Source organism: Schistocerca gregaria, chromosome 2 (genome assembly GCF_023897955.1).
Source record: "Schistocerca gregaria isolate iqSchGreg1 chromosome 2, iqSchGreg1.2, whole genome shotgun sequence".
Classification (NCBI taxonomy): Eukaryota; Metazoa; Arthropoda; class Insecta; order Orthoptera; family Acrididae; genus Schistocerca; species Schistocerca gregaria.
The window spans coordinates 715201940-715222888 of NC_064921.1; the positions used below are offsets into that span (position 1 = coordinate 715201940).

At 48.9% G+C, this 20949-nt stretch overlaps 14 non-coding genes across 14 annotated transcripts; 12 read left to right on the top strand and 2 right to left on the bottom strand.

The window, feature by feature from the left end:
* Window positions 1–313: 313 nt before the first annotated feature.
* On the top strand, window positions 314–385 carry Trnap-ugg (transfer RNA proline (anticodon UGG)). The gene has a single exon. It is a non-coding gene; the product is annotated as a tRNA-Pro (tRNA).
* A 2778-nt stretch (window positions 386–3163) lies between these two features.
* On the top strand, window positions 3164–3235 carry Trnap-ugg (transfer RNA proline (anticodon UGG)). The gene has a single exon. It is a non-coding gene; the product is annotated as a tRNA-Pro (tRNA).
* A 916-nt stretch (window positions 3236–4151) lies between these two features.
* On the top strand, window positions 4152–4223 carry Trnap-cgg (transfer RNA proline (anticodon CGG)). The gene has a single exon. It is a non-coding gene; the product is annotated as a tRNA-Pro (tRNA).
* A 1790-nt stretch (window positions 4224–6013) lies between these two features.
* Trnap-ugg (transfer RNA proline (anticodon UGG)) lies at window positions 6014–6085 on the top strand. The gene has a single exon. It is a non-coding gene; the product is annotated as a tRNA-Pro (tRNA).
* Window positions 6086–8863: 2778 nt separating this feature from the next.
* Trnap-ugg (transfer RNA proline (anticodon UGG)) lies at window positions 8864–8935 on the top strand. Its single transcript has one exon. It is a non-coding gene; the product is annotated as a tRNA-Pro (tRNA).
* A 635-nt stretch (window positions 8936–9570) lies between these two features.
* On the bottom strand, window positions 9571–9643 carry Trnav-uac (transfer RNA valine (anticodon UAC)). Its single transcript has one exon. It is a non-coding gene; the product is annotated as a tRNA-Val (tRNA).
* A 221-nt stretch (window positions 9644–9864) lies between these two features.
* Window positions 9865–9936, top strand: Trnap-cgg (transfer RNA proline (anticodon CGG)). The gene has a single exon. It is a non-coding gene; the product is annotated as a tRNA-Pro (tRNA).
* A 1791-nt stretch (window positions 9937–11727) lies between these two features.
* On the top strand, window positions 11728–11799 carry Trnap-ugg (transfer RNA proline (anticodon UGG)). Its single transcript has one exon. It is a non-coding gene; the product is annotated as a tRNA-Pro (tRNA).
* Window positions 11800–12434: 635 nt separating this feature from the next.
* Window positions 12435–12507, bottom strand: Trnav-uac (transfer RNA valine (anticodon UAC)). Its single transcript has one exon. It is a non-coding gene; the product is annotated as a tRNA-Val (tRNA).
* A 221-nt stretch (window positions 12508–12728) lies between these two features.
* On the top strand, window positions 12729–12800 carry Trnap-cgg (transfer RNA proline (anticodon CGG)). The gene has a single exon. It is a non-coding gene; the product is annotated as a tRNA-Pro (tRNA).
* Window positions 12801–14591: 1791 nt separating this feature from the next.
* Trnap-ugg (transfer RNA proline (anticodon UGG)) lies at window positions 14592–14663 on the top strand. The gene has a single exon. It is a non-coding gene; the product is annotated as a tRNA-Pro (tRNA).
* Window positions 14664–15579: 916 nt separating this feature from the next.
* Trnap-cgg (transfer RNA proline (anticodon CGG)) lies at window positions 15580–15651 on the top strand. Its single transcript has one exon. It is a non-coding gene; the product is annotated as a tRNA-Pro (tRNA).
* A 1790-nt stretch (window positions 15652–17441) lies between these two features.
* On the top strand, window positions 17442–17513 carry Trnap-ugg (transfer RNA proline (anticodon UGG)). Its single transcript has one exon. It is a non-coding gene; the product is annotated as a tRNA-Pro (tRNA).
* Window positions 17514–20291: 2778 nt separating this feature from the next.
* On the top strand, window positions 20292–20363 carry Trnap-ugg (transfer RNA proline (anticodon UGG)). The gene has a single exon. It is a non-coding gene; the product is annotated as a tRNA-Pro (tRNA).
* The last annotated feature ends 586 nt before the right edge of the window (window positions 20364–20949 follow it).

Consider the following 20949-nt stretch of genomic DNA (forward strand, 5'->3'; position numbering starts at 1 on the left):
TTTGGAAGTTTTGCTTGCAGTATATTCCGCTATCTTTTCGTTATGAGTTGGTGTTTCGGATTCCCGGTGTTCTTTTGTTTAGTGCATTTGCCTTCCCTTGATGCTAAGAAAGCACATGACGAAAGTGAAACACCACCGTCTGTTCATCTGCAGAGCGCGATGAAATTATTCACTCTACATTCATTGCCTTTAATATTCTTTCCATCAGTGGTGGGCGCTGCCTTCAGAAAGCGCTTTTCTTTCTGATTTACATGAAAGTTTGTGTTCCTCGGAGCTGGACTGCTTGGGATTACCTTCACTGCCACCGGCAAGTGGCTCGATGGTCTAGGGGTATGATTCCTGCTTTGGGTGCAGGAGGTCCCGGGTTCAAATCCCGGATGAGCCCTACCGTTTTGACCGTGCTGAAGAGAAGGTGGAGCTCACCCACGTTTGTAGCTCTGCAATGAAGAACAGATGCGTGCCGCAGCACGCTGTGTGTGGCCCCACGGTCATGAAGGGACCGTTTGATATGGCAAGAATCTGATACCAGTAAATTACATAGGTCGATTTCTGTAGAAGAGCCGACAGTAACCTTGCATGCAACGGAAAACAAAGGTTGTCTTTGCAGAACGTGTGCACCGTGAGTGGAGACGAAGCTCAATTGTGGAGCAGTCTACCTTCATCTGATTAGCGACAACGTCAACCAAAGAGTGGGATACAAGACTGAGCGTAGTTAAGAGTTTCTCACTATTAGTTACGTTCACACTTCAACAGAGTTGTGACAAGGCGAGTGCAAAGAGATCAGGAAAGCCAGTATGAAGCGAACTTGAAGTAGTCTTGAAGAAATGGATACTAAATTTTGCAGGCCAGAATGGAGCTACGAGCGTTCTGAGTTACTGAATACCGGTGCACTATGGGAGCAAGAGCATTTGACAGTAAAATGAGGCGATATCGGTGTAGCACACGACATTTATTATCCCGCACACGCAGACGTGACGTTATCTCGGAAATGGAATCCGAAAACGGGTTTAAAAAAAGTCGTGCTTCCGCCCGGGATCGAACCGGGGACCTTCTGCGTGATAACCGCTACACCACGGAAACGACGGTTTTGCCGTTGTACTACCTGGAAAACCGTAGCTCCAACAGATTTTTCCTGCGTAAGCAAGGGCATCGGCTACGAGCTCCGTCCGATTCTAGAAGTTGCTATAGTAAAAGACAACGATAAAAACAATCAAACCGCAACAGCCAGGGAGAACGCTGGGTGAGCAGCAGCTCTGCACGGTGATACCAAGAACGGAGGCGATAGTCATGTGCATCGAGAAGGCTCGTGGGTCTAGGAGTATGATTCCTGCTTCGGGTGCAGGAGGTCCCGGGTTCAAATCCCGGACGAGCCCTTGCGTTTTGTGCAAACGTGTGGCGACTACCGGCATGCCGGCGGCTGTTCCGCGCATTTCCTGCCCTCCAGGTAAGCACAAAAACCAAGTAGCCGGTTCTGAAAGAGTTTCACGTATCATTTGAGCCATCTGCAGCCTGGTGGTTGGACGTTTGAAATTGATTTAAATGTTCACAGTAGAGATTGTAGCAAGTGTCTTGTTGAGTGCGACGAAAAAGTGATTACGCCCGGAATCGAAACGGAGACCTTCTGCCTGTTAGGCAGACGTGATAACCGCTACACCACGGAAACTGCTAAGCTCTGAGATCCACATTTGACACAACTTGCAGGACGATCACAACTTTGGCGTAAAAATCACTTTGCGGAAACGCACAATGCAGGTATTTCGCATTCGTACGCAACAATCGACAGCACCCTTGCCTGTTTGAATGCCACCACGAATAAGAGCCCAAGAAGTCGTCGGACAAGCTCGCGGCCGAGTCCTCGGTAGCATCAGCTACTCTTGCTTTCCGTACGAGCTACCGTCAATTCGCGCAGTCGCTATTGCATATGATGTCACCAAAAGCAATCACTTCGTTAGCGGCAAGGAGCCCGGGCCCAGCGGTAGCTCTACATGGAGGCACCAGCAGCCCCGACAGGCCGCCGCTGGCGCGCCGGCGCCCGGACCCGCGACCCGTAATGACGTTGCAGTCATGTATTTCTTAATATCGCTTTTGGAAGAAGCAAGCCAGGTGTAAATCACACAGTATTTTACTGATGATCTGGAAACGCAAATTTAGAACAAGTAGAACATTATATAAAATTTGTTGTGTGGTCGAGCGGAACCCACCCTTCGCTCTTCCCAGATTATCGTTGCTGCACGGAATGATTGTTAAAGCACCGACGGCTTCAGAGTTCGTCTTCTCCAACGTTTGCTTTTGCAGTACATTCCGCAATCTTTTCGTTATGAGTCGTCTGTTTCGGTTTCCCCATGTAGTTTTGCTCACACCTCCCGACTTCTCTTAACCCCGAGCCACCACTAGCAGAAAATTCCGCACTGCAGTCCGGTCAATCTGCAGAGCTCGATAAGAGCATCGCGGTCGTTCCTGAGCTAATGAAACGGCCGTGTCTGTAGTTGTTCCCAGATGTCCCCCACAGAAACGGCCTCCCGGACGCCTGCATTACAGGAGTACGCCCCTACTCCCAGCCATACAATTGCATTTGAAAGCAGAATAACATGAGCTACAGAGCAACTCCGACTTTTGTGTCTGACCTACTTTTAATGATACTGTGGTCGGTTTAGTTACTACTATCGCTGCTGGACGAAGCAGACCAGTTGAAAGCCACACGGTATTCTTGTAACGAACAGGTAATGGAAATTTAGGTAAAACGATATCAAAAAAAGTTGCGTGGTGGAGCGACACATACAGTTGGCTCTTCGTAGATGATCATTGCTGCACGGAATAATTCTTAAGGCACCGACGCCTTCAGGAGTCGTGTTTGGAAGTTTTGCTTGCAGTATATTCCGCTATCTTTTCGTTATGAGTTGGTGTTTCGGATTCCCGGTGTTCTTTTGTTTAGTGCATTTGCCTTCCCTTGATGCTAAGAAAGCACATGACGAAAGTGAAACACCACCGTCTGTTCATCTGCAGAGCGCGATGAAATTATTCACTCTACATTCATTGCCTTTAATATTCTTTCCATCAGTGGTGGGCGCTGCCTTCAGAAAGCGCTTTTCTTTCTGATTTACATGAAAGTTTGTGTTCCTCGGAGCTGGACTGCTTGGGATTACCTTCACTGCCACCGGCAAGTGGCTCGTTGGTCTAGGGGTATGATTCCTGCTTTGGGTGCAGGAGGTCCCGGGTTCAAATCCCGGACGAGCCCTACCGTTTTGACCGTGCTGAAGAGTAGGTGGAGCTCACCCACGTTTGTAGCTCTGCAATGAAGAACAGATGCGTGCCGCAGCACGCTGTGTGTGGCCCCACGGTCATGAAGGGACCGTTTGATATGGCAAGAATCTGATACCAGTAAATTACATAGGTCGATTTCTGTAGAAGAGCCGACAGTAATCTTGCATGCAACGGAAAACAAAGGTTGTCTTTGCAGAACGTGTGCACCGTGAGTGGAGACGAAGCTCAATCGTGGAGCAGTCTACCTTCATCTGATTAGCGACAACGTCAACCAAAGAGTGGGATACAAGACTGAGCGTAGATAAGAGTTTCTCACTATTAGTTACGTTCACACTTCAACAGAGTTGTGACAAGGCGAGTGCAAAGAGATCAGGAAAGCCAGTATGAAGCGAACTTGAAGTAGTCTTGAAGAAATGGATACTAAATTTTGCAGGCCAGAATGGAGCTACGAGCGTTCTGAGTTACTGAATACCGGTGCACTATGGGAGCAAGAGCATTTGACAGTAAAATGAGGCGATATCGGTGTAGCACACGACATTTATTATCCCGCACACGCAGACGTGACGTTATCTCGGAAATGGAATCCGAAAACGGGTTTAAAAAAAGTCGTGCTTCCGCCCGGGATCGAACCGGGGACCTTCTGCGTGATAACCGCTACACCACGGAAACGACGGTTTTGCCGTTGTACTACCTGGAAAACCGTAGCTCCAACAGATTTTTCCTGCGTAAGCAAGGGCATCGGCTACGAGCTCCGTCCGATTCTAGAAGTTGCTATAGTAAAAGACAACGATAAAAACAATCAAACCGCAACAGCCAGGGAGAACGCTGGGTGAGCAGCAGCTCTGCACGGTGATACCAAGAACGGAGGCGATAGTCATGTGCATCGAGAAGGCTCGTTGGTCTAGGAGTATGATTCCTGCTTCGGGTGCAGGAGGTCCCGGGTTCAAATCCCGGACGAGCCCTTGCGTTTTGTGCAAACGTGTGGCGACTACCGGCATGCCGGCGGCTGTTCCGCGCATTTCCTGCCCTCCAGGTAAGCACAAAAACCAAGTAGCCGGTTCTGAAAGAGTTTCACGTATCATTTGAGCCATCTGCAGCCTGGTGGTTGGACGTTTGAAATTGATTTAAATGTTCACAGTAGAGATTGTAGCAAGTGTCTTGTTGAGTGCCACGAAAAAGTGATTACGCCCGGAATCGAAACGGAGACCTTCTGCCTGTTAGGCAGACGTGATAACCGCTACACCACGGAAACTGCTAAGCTCTGAGATCCACATGTGACACAACTTGCAGGACGATCACAACTTTGGCGTAAAAATCACTTTGCGGAAACGCACAATGCAGGTATTTCGCATTCGTACGCAACAATCGACAGCACCCTTGCCTGTTTGAATGCCACCACGAATAAGAGCCCAAGAAGTCGTCGGACAAGCTCGCGGCCGAGTCCTCGGTAGCATCAGCTACTCTTGCTTTTCGTACGAGCTACCGTCAATTCGCGCAGTCGCTATTGCATATGATGTCACCAAAAGCAATCACTTCGTTAGCGGCAAGGAGCCCGGGCCCAGCGGTAGCTCTACATGGAGGCACCAGCAGCCCCGACAGGCCGCCGCTGGCGCGCCGGCGCCCGGACCCGCGACCCGTAATGACGTTGCAGTCATGTATTTCTTAATATCGCTTTTGGAAGAAGCAAGCCAGGTGTAAATCACACAGTATTTTACTGATGATCTGGAAACGCAAATTTAGAACAAGTAGAACATTATATAAAATTTGTTGTGTGGTCGAGCGGAACCCACCCTTCGCTCTTCCCAGATTATCGTTGCTGCACGGAATGATTGTTAAAGCACCGACGGCTTCAGAGTTCGTCTTCTCCAACGTTTGCTTTTGCAGTACATTCCGCAATCTTTTCGTTATGAGTCGTCTGTTTCGGTTTCCCGATGTAGTTTTGCTCACACCTCCCGACTTCTCTTAACCCCGAGCCACCACTAGCAGAAAATTCCGCACTGCAGTCCGGTCAATCTGCAGAGCTCGATAAGAGCATCGCGGTCGTTCCTGAGCTAATGAAACGGCCGTGTCTGTAGTTGTTCCCAGATGTCTCCCACAGAAACGGCCTCCCGGACGCCTGCATTACAGGAGTACGCCCCTACTCCCAGCCATACAATTGCATTTGAAAGCAGAATAACATGAGCTACAGAGCAACTCCGACTTTTGTGTCTGACCTACTTTTAATGATACTGTGGTCGGTTTAGTTACTACTATCGCTGCTGGACGAAGCAGACCAGTTGAAAGCCACACGGTATTCTTGTAACGAACAGGTAATGGAAATTTAGGTAAAACGATATCAAAAAAAGTTGCGTGGTGGAGCGACACATACAGTTGGCTCTTCGTAGATGATCATTGCTGCACGGAATAATTCTTAAGGCACCGACGCCTTCAGGAGTCGTGTTTGGAAGTTTTGCTTGCAGTATATTCCGCTATCTTTTCGTTATGAGTTGGTGTTTCGGATTCCCGGTGTTCTTTTGTTTAGTGCATTTGCCTTCCCTTGATGCTAAGAAAGCACATGACGAAAGTGAAACACCACCGTCTGTTCATCTGCAGAGCGCGATGAAATTATTCACTCTACATTCATTGCCTTTAATATTCTTTCCATCAGTGGTGGGCGCTGCCTTCAGAAAGCGCTTTTCTTTCTGATTTACATGAAAGTTTGTGTTCCTCGGAGCTGGACTGCTTGGGATTACCTTCACTGCCACCGGCAAGTGGCTCGATGGTCTAGGGGTATGATTCCTGCTTTGGGTGCAGGAGGTCCCGGGTTCAAATCCCGGATGAGCCCTACCGTTTTGACCGTGCTGAAGAGAAGGTGGAGCTCACCCACGTTTGTAGCTCTGCAATGAAGAACAGATGCGTGCCGCAGCACGCTGTGTGTGGCCCCACGGTCATGAAGGGACCGTTTGATATGGCAAGAATCTGATACCAGTAAATTACATAGGTCGATTTCTGTAGAAGAGCCGACAGTAACCTTGCATGCAACGGAAAACAAAGGTTGTCTTTGCAGAACGTGTGCACCGTGAGTGGAGACGAAGCTCAATTGTGGAGCAGTCTACCTTCATCTGATTAGCGACAACGTCAACCAAAGAGTGGGATACAAGACTGAGCGTAGTTAAGAGTTTCTCACTATTAGTTACGTTCACACTTCAACAGAGTTGTGACAAGGCGAGTGCAAAGAGATCAGGAAAGCCAGTATGAAGCGAACTTGAAGTAGTCTTGAAGAAATGGATACTAAATTTTGCAGGCCAGAATGGAGCTACGAGCGTTCTGAGTTACTGAATACCGGTGCACTATGGGAGCAAGAGCATTTGACAGTAAAATGAGGCGATATCGGTGTAGCACACGACATTTATTATCCCGCACACGCAGACGTGACGTTATCTCGGAAATGGAATCCGAAAACGGGTTTAAAAAAAGTCGTGCTTCCGCCCGGGATCGAACCGGGGACCTTCTGCGTGATAACCGCTACACCACGGAAACGACGGTTTTGCCGTTGTACTACCTGGAAAACCGTAGCTCCAACAGATTTTTCCTGCGTAAGCAAGGGCATCGGCTACGAGCTCCGTCCGATTCTAGAAGTTGCTATAGTAAAAGACAACGATAAAAACAATCAAACCGCAACAGCCAGGGAGAACGCTGGGTGAGCAGCAGCTCTGCACGGTGATACCAAGAACGGAGGCGATAGTCATGTGCATCGAGAAGGCTCGTGGGTCTAGGAGTATGATTCCTGCTTCGGGTGCAGGAGGTCCCGGGTTCAAATCCCGGACGAGCCCTTGCGTTTTGTGCAAACGTGTGGCGACTACCGGCATGCCGGCGGCTGTTCCGCGCATTTCCTGCCCTCCAGGTAAGCACAAAAACCAAGTAGCCGGTTCTGAAAGAGTTTCACGTATCATTTGAGCCATCTGCAGCCTGGTGGTTGGACGTTTGAAATTGATTTAAATGTTCACAGTAGAGATTGTAGCAAGTGTCTTGTTGAGTGCGACGAAAAAGTGATTACGCCCGGAATCGAAACGGAGACCTTCTGCCTGTTAGGCAGACGTGATAACCGCTACACCACGGAAACTGCTAAGCTCTGAGATCCACATTTGACACAACTTGCAGGACGATCACAACTTTGGCGTAAAAATCACTTTGCGGAAACGCACAATGCAGGTATTTCGCATTCGTACGCAACAATCGACAGCACCCTTGCCTGTTTGAATGCCACCACGAATAAGAGCCCAAGAAGTCGTCGGACAAGCTCGCGGCCGAGTCCTCGGTAGCATCAGCTACTCTTGCTTTCCGTACGAGCTACCGTCAATTCGCGCAGTCGCTATTGCATATGATGTCACCAAAAGCAATCACTTCGTTAGCGGCAAGGAGCCCGGGCCCAGCGGTAGCTCTACATGGAGGCACCAGCAGCCCCGACAGGCCGCCGCTGGCGCGCCGGCGCCCGGACCCGCGACCCGTAATGACGTTGCAGTCATGTATTTCTTAATATCGCTTTTGGAAGAAGCAAGCCAGGTGTAAATCACACAGTATTTTACTGATGATCTGGAAACGCAAATTTAGAACAAGTAGAACATTATATAAAATTTGTTGTGTGGTCGAGCGGAACCCACCCTTCGCTCTTCCCAGATTATCGTTGCTGCACGGAATGATTGTTAAAGCACCGACGGCTTCAGAGTTCGTCTTCTCCAACGTTTGCTTTTGCAGTACATTCCGCAATCTTTTCGTTATGAGTCGTCTGTTTCGGTTTCCCCATGTAGTTTTGCTCACACCTCCCGACTTCTCTTAACCCCGAGCCACCACTAGCAGAAAATTCCGCACTGCAGTCCGGTCAATCTGCAGAGCTCGATAAGAGCATCGCGGTCGTTCCTGAGCTAATGAAACGGCCGTGTCTGTAGTTGTTCCCAGATGTCCCCCACAGAAACGGCCTCCCGGACGCCTGCATTACAGGAGTACGCCCCTACTCCCAGCCATACAATTGCATTTGAAAGCAGAATAACATGAGCTACAGAGCAACTCCGACTTTTGTGTCTGACCTACTTTTAATGATACTGTGGTCGGTTTAGTTACTACTATCGCTGCTGGACGAAGCAGACCAGTTGAAAGCCACACGGTATTCTTGTAACGAACAGGTAATGGAAATTTAGGTAAAACGATATCAAAAAAAGTTGCGTGGTGGAGCGACACATACAGTTGGCTCTTCGTAGATGATCATTGCTGCACGGAATAATTCTTAAGGCACCGACGCCTTCAGGAGTCGTGTTTGGAAGTTTTGCTTGCAGTATATTCCGCTATCTTTTCGTTATGAGTTGGTGTTTCGGATTCCCGGTGTTCTTTTGTTTAGTGCATTTGCCTTCCCTTGATGCTAAGAAAGCACATGACGAAAGTGAAACACCACCGTCTGTTCATCTGCAGAGCGCGATGAAATTATTCACTCTACATTCATTGCCTTTAATATTCTTTCCATCAGTGGTGGGCGCTGCCTTCAGAAAGCGCTTTTCTTTCTGATTTACATGAAAGTTTGTGTTCCTCGGAGCTGGACTGCTTGGGATTACCTTCACTGCCACCGGCAAGTGGCTCGTTGGTCTAGGGGTATGATTCCTGCTTTGGGTGCAGGAGGTCCCGGGTTCAAATCCCGGACGAGCCCTACCGTTTTGACCGTGCTGAAGAGTAGGTGGAGCTCACCCACGTTTGTAGCTCTGCAATGAAGAACAGATGCGTGCCGCAGCACGCTGTGTGTGGCCCTACGGTCATGAAGGGACCGTTTGATATGGCAAGAATCTGATACCAGTAAATTACATAGGTCGATTTCTGTAGAAGAGCCGACAGTAATCTTGCATGCAACGGAAAACAAAGGTTGTCTTTGCAGAACGTGTGCACCGTGAGTGGAGACGAAGCTCAATCGTGGAGCAGTCTACCTTCATCTGATTAGCGACAACGTCAACCAAAGAGTGGGATACAAGACTGAGCGTAGTTAAGAGTTTCTCACTATTAGTTACGTTCACACTTCAACAGAGTTGTGACAAGGCGAGTGCAAAGAGATCAGGAAAGCCAGTATGAAGCGAACTTGAAGTAGTCTTGAAGAAATGGATACTAAATTTTGCAGGCCAGAATGGAGCTACGAGCGTTCTGAGTTACTGAATACCGGTGCACTATGGGAGCAAGAGCATTTGACAGTAAAATGAGGCGATATCGGTGTAGCACACGACATTTATTATCCCGCACACGCAGACGTGACGTTATCTCGGAAATGGAATCCGAAAACGGGTTTAAAAAAAGTCGTGCTTCCGCCCGGGATCGAACCGGGGACCTTCTGCGTGTAACGCAGACGTGATAACCGCTACACCACGGAAACGACGGTTTTGCCGTTGTACTACCTGGAAAACCGTAGCTCCAACAGATTTTTCCTGCGTAAGCAAGGGCATCGGCTACGAGCTCCGTCCGATTCTAGAAGTTGCTATAGTAAAAGACAACGATAAAAACAATCAAACCGCAACAGCCAGGGAGAACGCTGGGTGAGCAGCAGCTCTGCACGGTGATACCAAGAACGGAGGCGATAGTCATGTGCATCGAGAAGGCTCGTTGGTCTAGGGGTATGATTCCTGCTTCGGGTGCAGGAGGTCCCGGGTTCAAATCCCGGACGAGCCCTTGCGTTTTGTGCAAACGTGTGGCGACTACCGGCATGCCGGCGGCTGTTCCGCGCATTTCCTGCCCTCCAGGTAAGCACAAAAACCAAGTAGCCGGTTCTGAAAGAGTTTCACGTATCATTTGAGCCATCTGCAGCCTGGTGGTTGGACGTTTGAAATTGATTTAAATGTTCACAGTAGAGATTGTAGCAAGTGTCTTGTTGAGTGCGACGAAAAAGTGATTACGCCCGGAATCGAAACGGAGACCTTCTGCCTGTTAGGCAGACGTGATAACCGCTACACCACGGAAACTGCTAAGCTCTGAGATCCACATGTGACACAACTTGCAGGACGATCACAACTTTGGCGTAAAAATCACTTTGCGGAAACGCACAATGCAGGTATTTCGCATTCGTACGCAACAATCGACAGCACCCTTGCCTGTTTGAATGCCACCACGAATAAGAGCCCAAGAAGTCGTCGGACAAGCTCGCGGCCGAGTCCTCGGTAGCATCAGCTACTCTTGCTTTCCGTACGAGCTACCGTCAATTCGCGCAGTCGCTATTGCATATGATGTCACCAAAAGCAATCACTTCGTTAGCGGCAAGGAGCCCGGGCCCAGCGGTAGCTCTACATGGAGGCACCAGCAGCCCCGACAGGCCGCCGCTGGCGCGCCGGCGCCCGGACCCGCGACCCCTAATGACGTTGCAGTCGATGTATTTCTTAATATCGCTTTTGGAAGAAGCAAGCCAGGTGTAAATCACACAGTATTTTACTGATGATCTGGAAACGCAAATTTAGAACAAGTAGAACATTATATAAAATTTGTTGTGTGGTCGAGCGGAACCCACCCTTCGCTCTTCCCAGGTTATCGTTGCTGCACGGAATGATTGTTAAAGCACCGACGGCTTCAGAGTTCGTCTTCTCCAACGTTTGCTTTTGCAGTACATTCCGCAATCTTTTCGTTATGAGTCGTCTGTTTCGGTTTCCCCATGTAGTTTTGCTCACACCTCCCGACTTCTCTTAACCCCGAGCCACCACTAGCAGAAAATTCCGCACTGCAGTCCGGTCAATCTGCAGAGCTCGATAAGAGCATCGCGGTCGTTCCTGAGCTAATGAAACGGCCGTGTCTGTAGTTGTTCCCAGATGTCTCCCACAGAAACGGCCTCCCGGACGCCTGCATTACAGGAGTACGCCCCTACTCCCAGCCATACAATTGCATTTGAAAGCAGAATAACATGAGCTACAGAGCAACTCCGACTTTTGAGTCTGACCTACTTTTAATGATACTGTGGTCGGTTTAGTTACTACTATCGCTGCTGGACGAAGCAGACCAGTTGAAAGCCACACGGTATTCTTGTAACGAACAGGTAATGGAAATTTAGGTAAAACGATATCAAAAAAAGTTGCGTGGTGGAGCGACACATACAGTTGGCTCTTCGTAGATGATCATTGCTGCACGGAATAATTCTTAAGGCACCGACGCCTTCAGGAGTCGTGTTTGGAAGTTTTGCTTGCAGTATATTCCGCTATCTTTTGGTTATGAGTTGGTGTTTCGGATTCCCGGTGTTCTTTTGTTTAGTGCATTTGCCTTCCCTTGATGCTAAGAAAGCACATGACGAAAGTGAAACACCACCGTCTGTTCATCTGCAGAGCGCGATGAAATTATTCACTCTACATTCATTGCCTTTAATATTCTTTCCATCAGTGGTGGGCGCTGCCTTCAGAAAGCGCTTTTCTTTCTGATTTACATGAAAGTTTGTGTTCCTCGGAGCTGGACTGCTTGGGATTACCTTCACTGCCACCGGCAAGTGGCTCGTTGGTCTAGGGGTATGATTCCTGCTTTGGGTGCAGGAGGTCCCGGGTTCAAATCCCGGACGAGCCCTACCGTTTTGACCGTGCTGAAGAGTAGGTGGAGCTCACCCACGTTTGTAGCTCTGCAATGAAGAACAGATGCGTGCCGCAGCACGCTGTGTGTGGCCCTACGGTCATGAAGGGACCGTTTGATATGGCAAGAATCTGATACCAGTAAATTACATAGGTCGATTTCTGTAGAAGAGCCGACAGTAATCTTGCATGCAACGGAAAACAAAGGTTGTCTTTGCAGAACGTGTGCACCGTGAGTGGAGACGAAGCTCAATCGTGGAGCAGTCTACCTTCATCTGATTAGCGACAACGTCAACCAAAGAGTGGGATACAAGACTGAGCGTAGTTAAGAGTTTCTCACTATTAGTTACGTTCACACTTCAACAGAGTTGTGACAAGGCGAGTGCAAAGAGATCAGGAAAGCCAGTATGAAGCGAACTTGAAGTAGTCTTGAAGAAATGGATACTAAATTTTGCAGGCCATAATGGAGCTACGAGCGTTCTGAGTTACTGAATACCGGTGCACTATGGGAGCAAGAGCATTTGACAGTAAAATGAGGCGATATCGGTGTAGCACACGACATTTATTATCCCGCACACGCAGACGTGACGTTATCTCGGAAATGGAATCCGAAAACGGGTTTAAAAAAAGTCGTGCTTCCGCCCGGGATCGAACCGGGGACCTTCTGCGTGTAAAGCAGACGTGATAACCGCTACACCACGGAAACGACGGTTTTGCCGTTGTACTACCTGGAAAACCGTAGCTCCAACAGATTTTTCCTGCGTAAGCAAGGGCATCGGCTACGAGCTCCGTCCGATTCTAGAAGTTGCTATAGTAAAAGACAACGATAAAAACAATCAAACCGCAACAGCCAGGGAGAACGCTGGGTGAGCAGCAGCTCTGCACGGTGATACCAAGAACGGAGGCGATAGTCATGTGCATCGAGAAGGCTCGTTGGTCTAGGGGTATGATTCCTGCTTCGGGTGCAGGAGGTCCCGGGTTCAAATCCCGGACGAGCCCTTGCGTTTTGTGCAAACGTGTGGCGACTACCGGCATGCCGGCGGCTGTTCCGCGCATTTCCTGCCCTCCAGGTAAGCACAAAAACCAAGTAGCCGGTTCTGAAAGAGTTTCACGTATCATTTGAGCCATCTGCAGCCTGGTGGTTGGACGTTTGAAATTGATTTAAATGTTCACAGTAGAGATTGTAGCAAGTGTCTTGTTGAGTGCGACGAAAAAGTGATTACGCCCGGAATCGAAACGGAGACCTTCTGCCTGTTAGGCAGACGTGATAACCGCTACACCACGGAAACTGCTAAGCTCTGAGATCCACATGTGACACAACTTGCAGGACGATCACAACTTTGGCGTAAAAATCACTTTGCGGAAACGCACAATGCAGGTATTTCGCATTCGTACGCAACAATCGACAGCACCCTTGCCTGTTTGAATGCCACCACGAATAAGAGCCCAAGAAGTCGTCGGACAAGCTCGCGGCCGAGTCCTCGGTAGCATCAGCTACTCTTGCTTTCCGTACGAGCTACCGTCAATTCGCGCAGTCGCTATTGCATATGATGTCACCAAAAGCAATCACTTCGTTAGCGGCAAGGAGCCCGGGCCCAGCGGTAGCTCTACATGGAGGCACCAGCAGCCCCGACAGGCCGCCGCTGGCGCGCCGGCGCCCGGACCCGCGACCCCTAATGACGTTGCAGTCGATGTATTTCTTAATATCGCTTTTGGAAGAAGCAAGCCAGGTGTAAATCACACAGTATTTTACTGATGATCTGGAAACGCAAATTTAGAACAAGTAGAACATTATATAAAATTTGTTGTGTGGTCGAGCGGAACCCACCCTTCGCTCTTCCCAGGTTATCGTTGCTGCACGGAATGATTGTTAAAGCACCGACGGCTTCAGAGTTCGTCTTCTCCAACGTTTGCTTTTGCAGTACATTCCGCAATCTTTTCCTTATGAGTCGTCTGTTTCGGTTTCCCGATGTAGTTTTGCTCACACCTCCCGACTTCTCTTAACCCCGAGCCACCACTAGCAGAAAATTCCGCACTGCAGTCCGGTCAATCTGCAGAGCTCGATAAGAGCATCGCGGTCGTTCCTGAGCTAATGAAACGGCCGTGTCTGTAGTTGTTCCCAGATGTCTCCCACAGAAACGGCCTCCCGGACGCCTGCATTACAGGAGTACGCCCCTACTCCCAGCCATACAATTGCATTTGAAAGCAGAATAACATGAGCTACAGAGCAACTCCGACTTTTGAGTCTGACCTACTTTTAATGATACTGTGGTCGGTTTAGTTACTACTATCGCTGCTGGACGAAGCAGACCAGTTGAAAGCCACACGGTATTCTTGTAACGAACAGGTAATGGAAATTTAGGTAAAACGATATCAAAAAAAGTTGCGTGGTGGAGCGACACATACAGTTGGCTCTTCGTAGATGATCATTGCTGCACGGAATAATTCTTAAGGCACCGACGCCTTCAGGAGTCGTGTTTGGAAGTTTTGCTTGCAGTATATTCCGCTATCTTTTGGTTATGAGTTGGTGTTTCGGATTCCCGGTGTTCTTTTGTTTAGTGCATTTGCCTTCCCTTGATGCTAAGAAAGCACATGACGAAAGTGAAACACCACCGTCTGTTCATCTGCAGAGCGCGATGAAATTATTCACTCTACATTCATTGCCTTTAATATTCTTTCCATCAGTGGTGGGCGCTGCCTTCAGAAAGCGCTTTTCTTTCTGATTTACATGAAAGTTTGTGTTCCTCGGAGCTGGACTGCTTGGGATTACCTTCACTGCCACCGGCAAGTGGCTCGTTGGTCTAGGGGTATGATTCCTGCTTTGGGTGCAGGAGGTCCCGGGTTCAAATCCCGGACGAGCCCTACCGTTTTGACCGTGCTGAAGAGTAGGTGGAGCTCACCCACGTTTGTAGCTCTGCAATGAAGAACAGATGCGTGCCGCAGCACGCTGTGTGTGGCCCCACGGTCATGAAGGGACCGTTTGATATGGCAAGAATCTGATACCAGTAAATTACATAGGTCGATTTCTGTAGAAGAGCCGACAGTAATCTTGCATGCAACGGAAAACAAAGGTTGTCTTTGCAGAACGTGTGCACCGTGAGTGGAGACGAAGCTCAATCGTGGAGCAGTCTACCTTCATCTGATTAGCGACAACGTCAACCAAAGAGTGGGATACAAGACTGAGCGTAGATAAGAGTTTCTCACTATTAGTTACGTTCACACTTCAACAGAGTTGTGACAAGGCGAGTGCAAAGAGATCAGGAAAGCCAGTATGAAGCGAACTTGAAGTAGTCTTGAAGAAATGGATACTAAATTTTGCAGGCCAGAATGGAGCTACGAGCGTTCTGAGTTACTGAATACCGGTGCACTATGGGAGCAAGAGCATTTGACAGTAAAATGAGGCGATATCGGTGTAGCACACGACATTTATTATCCCGCACACGCAGACGTGACGTTATCTCGGAAATGGAATCCGAAAACGGGTTTAAAAAAAGTCGTGCTTCCGCCCGGGATCGAACCGGGGACCTTCTGCGTGATAACCGCTACACCACGGAAACGACGGTTTTGCCGTTGTACTACCTGGAAAACCGTAGCTCCAACAGATTTTTCCTGCGTAAGCAAGGGCATCGGCTACGAGCTCCGTCCGATTCTAGAAGTTGCTATAGTAAAAGACAACGATAAAAACAATCAAACCGCAACAGCCAGGGAGAACGCTGGGTGAGCAGCAGCTCTGCACGGTGATACCAAGAACGGAGGCGATAGTCATGTGCATCGAGAAGGCTCGTTGGTCTAGGAGTATGATTCCTGCTTCGGGTGCAGGAGGTCCCGGGTTCAAATCCCGGACGAGCCCTTGCGTTTTGTGCAAACGTGTGGCGACTACCGGCATGCCGGCGGCTGTTCCGCGCATTTCCTGCCCTCCAGGTAAGCACAAAAACCAAGTAGCCGGTTCTGAAAGAGTTTCACGTATCATTTGAGCCATCTGCAGCCTGGTGGTTGGACGTTTGAAATTGATTTAAATGTTCACAGTAGAGATTGTAGCAAGTGTCTTGTTGAGTGCCACGAAAAAGTGATTACGCCCGGAATCGAAACGGAGACCTTCTGCCTGTTAGGCAGACGTGATAACCGCTACACCACGGAAACTGCTAAGCTCTGAGATCCACATGTGACACAACTTGCAGGACGATCACAACTTTGGCGTAAAAATCACTTTGCGGAAACGCACAATGCAGGTATTTCGCATTCGTACGCAACAATCGACAGCACCCTTGCCTGTTTGAATGCCACCACGAATAAGAGCCCAAGAAGTCGTCGGACAAGCTCGCGGCCGAGTCCTCGGTAGCATCAGCTACTCTTGCTTTTCGTACGAGCTACCGTCAATTCGCGCAGTCGCTATTGCATATGATGTCACCAAAAGCAATCACTTCGTTAGCGGCAAGGAGCCCGGGCCCAGCGGTAGCTCTACATGGAGGCACCAGCAGCCCCGACAGGCCGCCGCTGGCGCGCCGGCGCCCGGACCCGCGACCCGTAATGACGTTGCAGTCATGTATTTCTTAATATCGCTTTTGGAAGAAGCAAGCCAGGTGTAAATCACACAGTATTTTACTGATGATCTGGAAACGCAAATTTAGAACAAGTAGAACATTATATAAAATTTGTTGTGTGGTCGAGCGGAACCCACCCTTCGCTCTTCCCAGATTATCGTTGCTGCACGGAATGATTGTTAAAGCACCGACGGCTTCAGAGTTCGTCTTCTCCAACGTTTGCTTTTGCAGTACATTCCGCAATCTTTTCGTTATGAGTCGTCTGTTTCGGTTTCCCGATGTAGTTTTGCTCACACCTCCCGACTTCTCTTAACCCCGAGCCACCACTAGCAGAAAATTCCGCACTGCAGTCCGGTCAATCTGCAGAGCTCGATAAGAGCATCGCGGTCGTTCCTGAGCTAATGAAACGGCCGTGTCTGTAGTTGTTCCCAGATGTCTCCCACAGAAACGGCCTCCCGGACGCCTGCATTACAGGAGTACGCCCCTACTCCCAGCCATACAATTGCATTTGAAAGCAGAATAACATGAGCTACAGAGCAACTCCGACTTTTGTGTCTGACCTACTTTTAATGATACTGTGGTCGGTTTAGTTACTACTATCGCTGCTGGACGAAGCAGACCAGTTGAAAGCCACACGGTATTCTTGTAACGAACAGGTAATGGAAATTTAGGTAAAACGATATCAAAAAAAGTTGCGTGGTGGAGCGACACATACAGTTGGCTCTTCGTAGATGATCATTGCTGCACGGAATAATTCTTAAGGCACCGACGCCTTCAGGAGTCGTGTTTGGAAGTTTTGCTTGCAGTATATTCCGCTATCTTTTCGTTATGAGTTGGTGTTTCGGATTCCCGGTGTTCTTTTGTTTAGTGCATTTGCCTTCCCTTGATGCTAAGAAAGCACATGACGAAAGTGAAACACCACCGTCTGTTCATCTGCAGAGCGCGATGAAATTATTCACTCTACATTCATTGCCTTTAATATTCTTTCCATCAGTGGTGGGCGCTGCCTTCAGAAAGCGCTTTTCTTTCTGATTTACATGAAAGTTTGTGTTCCTCGGAGCTGGACTGCTTGGGATTACCTTCACTGCCACCGGCAAGTGGCTCGATGGTCTAGGGGTATGATTCCTGCTTTGGGTGCAGGAGGTCCCGGGTTCAAATCCCGGATGAGCCCTACCGTTTTGACCGTGCTGAAGAGAAGGTGGAGCTCACCCACGTTTGTAGCTCTGCAATGAAGAACAGATGCGTGCCGCAGCACGCTGTGTGTGGCCCCACGGTCATGAAGGGACCGTTTGATATGGCAAGAATCTGATACCAGTAAATTACATAGGTCGATTTCTGTAGAAGAGCCGACAGTAACCTTGCATGCAACGGAAAACAAAGGTTGTCTTTGCAGAACGTGTGCACCGTGAGTGGAGACGAAGCTCAATTGTGGAGCAGTCTACCTTCATCTGATTAGCGACAACGTCAACCAAAGAGTGGGATACAAGACTGAGCGTAGTTAAGAGTTTCTCACTATTAGTTACGTTCACACTTCAACAGAGTTGTGACAAGGCGAGTGCAAAGAGATCAGGAAAGCCAGTATGAAGCGAACTTGAAGTAGTCTTGAAGAAATGGATACTAAATTTTGCAGGCCAGAATGGAGCTACGAGCGTTCTGAGTTACTGAATACCGGTGCACTATGGGAGCAAGAGCATTTGACAGTAAAATGAGGCGATATCGGTGTAGCACACGACATTTATTATCCCGCACACGCAGACGTGACGTTATCTCGGAAATGGAATCCGAAAACGGGTTTAAAAAAAGTCGTGCTTCCGCCCGGGATCGAACCGGGGACCTTCTGCGTGATAACCGCTACACCACGGAAACGACGGTTTTGCCGTTGTACTACCTGGAAAACCGTAGCTCCAACAGATTTTTCCTGCGTAAGCAAGGGCATCGGCTACGAGCTCCGTCCGATTCTAGAAGTTGCTATAGTAAAAGACAACGATAAAAACAATCAAACCGCAACAGCCAGGGAGAACGCTGGGTGAGCAGCAGCTCTGCACGGTGATACCAAGAACGGAGGCGATAGTCATGTGCATCGAGAAGGCTCGTGGGTCTAGGAGTATGATTCCTGCTTCGGGTGCAGGAGGTCCCGGGTTCAAATCCCGGACGAGCCCTTGCGTTTTGTGCAAACGTGTGGCGACTACCGGCATGCCGGCGGCTGTTCCGCGCATTTCCTGCCCTCCAGGTAAGCACAAAAACCAAGTAGCCGGTTCTGAAAGAGTTTCACGTATCATTTGAGCCATCTGCAGCCTGGTGGTTGGACGTTTGAAATTGATTTAAATGTTCACAGTAGAGATTGTAGCAAGTGTCTTGTTGAGTGCGACGAAAAAGTGATTACGCCCGGAATCGAAACGGAGACCTTCTGCCTGTTAGGCAGACGTGATAACCGCTACACCACGGAAACTGCTAAGCTCTGAGATCCACATTTGACACAACTTGCAGGACGATCACAACTTTGGCGTAAAAATCACTTTGCGGAAACGCACAATGCAGGTATTTCGCATTCGTACGCAACAATCGACAGCACCCTTGCCTGTTTGAATGCCACCACGAATAAGAGCCCAAGAAGTCGTCGGACAAGCTCGCGGCCGAGTCCTCGGTAGCATCAGCTACTCTTGCTTTCCGTACGAGCTACCGTCAATTCGCGCAGTCGCTATTGCATATGATGTCACCAAAAGCAATCACTTCGTTAGCGGCAAGGAGCCCGGGCCCAGCGGTAGCTCTACATGGAGGCACCAGCAGCCCCGACAGGCCGCCGCTGGCGCGCCGGCGCCCGGACCCGCGACCCGTAATGACGTTGCAGTCATGTATTTCTTAATATCGCTTTTGGAAGAAGCAAGCCAGGTGTAAATCACACAGTATTTTACTGATGATCTGGAAACGCAAATTTAGAACAAGTAGAACATTATATAAAATTTGTTGTGTGGTCGAGCGGAACCCACCCTTCGCTCTTCCCAGATTATCGTTGCTGCACGGAATGATTGTTAAAGCACCGACGGCTTCAGAGTTCGTCTTCTCCAACGTTTGCTTTTGCAGTACATTCCGCAATCTTTTCGTTATGAGTCGTCTGTTTCGGTTTCCCCATGTAGTTTTGCTCACACCTCCCGACTTCTCTTAACCCCGAGCCACCACTAGCAGAAAATTCCGCACTGCAGTCCGGTCAATCTGCAGAGCTCGATAAGAGCATCGCGGTCGTTCCTGAGCTAATGAAACGGCCGTGTCTGTAGTTGTTCCCAGATGTCTCCCACAGAAACGGCCTCCCGGACGCCTGCATTACAGGAGTACGCCCCTACTCCCAGCCATACAATTGCATTTGAAAGCAGAATAACATGAGCTACAGAGCAACTCCGACTTTTGTGTCTGACCTACTTTTAATGATACTGTGGTCGGTTTAGTTACTACTATCGCTGCTGGACGAAGCAGACCAGTTGAAAGCCACACGGTATTCTTGTAACGAACAGGTAATGGAAATTTAGGTAAAACGATATCAAAAAAAGTTGCGTGGTGGAGCGACACATACAGTTGGCTCTTCGTAGATGATCATTGCTGCACGGAATAATTCTTAAGGCACCGACGCCTTCAGGAGTCGTGTTTGGAAGTTTTGCTTGCAGTATATTCCGCTATCTTTTCGTTATGAGTTGGTGTTTCGGATTCCCGGTGTTCTTTTGTTTAGTGCATTTGCCTTCCCTTGATGCTAAGAAAGCACATGACGAAAGTGAAACACCACCGTCTGTTCATCTGCAGAGCGCGATGAAATTATTCACTCTACATTCATTGCCTTTAATATTCTTTCCATCAGTGGTGGGCGCTGCCTTCAGAAAGCGCTTTTCTTTCTGATTTACATGAAAGTTTGTGTTCCTCGGAGCTGGACTGCTTGGGATTACCTTCACTGCCACCGGCAAGTGGCTCGATGGTCTAGGGGTATGATTCCTGCTTTGGGTGCAGGAGGTCCCGGGTTCAAATCCCGGATGAGCCCTACCGTTTTGACCGTGCTGAAGAGAAGGTGGAGCTCACCCACGTTTGTAGCTCTGCAATGAAGAACAGATGCGTGCCGCAGCACGCTGTGTGTGGCCCCACGGTCATGAAGGGACCGTTTGATATGGCGAGAATCTGATACCAGTAAATTACATAGGTCGATTTCTGTAGAAGAGCCGACAGTAACCTTGCATGCAACGGAAAACAAAGGTTGTCTTTGCAGAACGTGTGCACCGTGAGTGGAGACGAAGCTCAATCGTGGAGCAGTCTACCTTCATCTGATTAGCGACAACGTCAACCAAAGAGTGGGATACAAGACTGAGCGTAGTTAAGAGTTTCTCACTATTAGTTACGTTCACACTTCAACAGAGTTGTGACAAGGCGAGTGCAAAGAGATCAGGAAAGCCAGTATGAAGCGAACTTGAAGTAGTCTTGAAGAAATGGATACTAAATTTTGCAGGCCAGAATGGAGCTACGAGCGTTCTGAGTTACTGAATACCGGTGCACTATGGGAGCAAGAGCATTTGACAGTAAAATGAGGCGATATCGGTGTAGCACACGACATTTATTATCCCGCACACGCAGAC